We start from the raw sequence: 1,343 nt of genomic DNA on the forward strand, positions 1-1,343 counted from the left end.
TACTACTCTGCCCTCATCAATCTTCTTTGTTACTTCTTCAAAAAACTCAATCAAGTTTGTGAGACATGATTTCTCACGCACAAAGCCATGTTGACTCTCCCTAATCAGTCCTTGCCTTTCCAAATAAATGTACATCCTGTCCCTCAGGATTCCCTCCAACAACTTGCCCACCACTGAGGTCTATAGCTCACTAGTCTATAATTCCCTGGCTTGTCTTTACCACCCTTCTTAAACAGTGGCACCACATTTGCCAACCTCCAGTCTTCCAGCACCTCACATGTGACTATTGATGATACACGTATCTCAGCAAGAGGCCCAGCAATCACTTCTCTAGCTTCCCACAGAGTTCTCAGGTACAGCTGATCAGGTCCTGGGACTTCCAGCACTTCCTCCTCTATAATCTGGACATTTTGCAAGATGTCACCATCTATTTCCCTACAGTCTATATCTTCCATATCCTTTTCCACAGTAAATACTGATTCAAAATATTCATTTAGTATCTCCCCCATTTTCTGTGGCTCCACACAAAGGCCGCCTTGCTGATCTTTGAGGGGCCCTATTCTCTCTAGTTACCCTTTTGTCCTTATTACATTTGTAAAAATTCTTTGGATTCTCCTTAATTCTATTTGCCAAAGCTCTCTCATGTCCCCTTTATGCCCTCCTGATTTCCCTCTTAAGTATACTCCTACTTCCTTTATACTCTTCTAAGGATTCACTTGATCTATCCTGTCGATACCTGATATATACTTCCTTCTTTTTCTTAACCAAATCCTCAATATCTTTAGTCATCTAGCCTTCCCTATATCTACCGGTCTTCCCTTTCACTCTGACAGGAATATACTTTCCCTGGATTCTTGTTATCTCATTTCTGAAGGCTTCTCATTTTCCAGCCGTCCCTTTACCTGCGAACATCTGCCTCCAATCAGCTTTCGAAAGTTCTTGCCTAATACTGTCAAAGTTGGCCTTTCTCCAATTTAGAACTTCAACTTTTAGATCTGGTCTATCCTTTCCATCACTATTTTAAAGCAAATAGAATTATGGTTGCTGGCCCCAAAGTGCTCCCCCACTGACACCTCAGTCACCTGCCCCAAAGTGCTCCCCCACTGACACCTCAGTCACCTGCCCTGCCATATTTCCTAAGAGTAGGTCAAATTTTGCACTTTCTCTAGTAGGTACATCCACATACTGAATCAAAACATTGTCTTATACGCACTTAACAAATTCCTCTCCATCTAAACCTTTAACACTATAGCAGTCCCAGTCTCTGTTTGGAAAGTTAAAATCCCCTACCATAACCACCCTATTATTCTAACAGATAACTGAGATCTCCATACAAATTTGTT

This window comes from Chiloscyllium plagiosum, chromosome 17, assembly GCF_004010195.1.
Source record: "Chiloscyllium plagiosum isolate BGI_BamShark_2017 chromosome 17, ASM401019v2, whole genome shotgun sequence".
Classification (NCBI taxonomy): Eukaryota; Metazoa; Chordata; class Chondrichthyes; order Orectolobiformes; family Hemiscylliidae; genus Chiloscyllium; species Chiloscyllium plagiosum.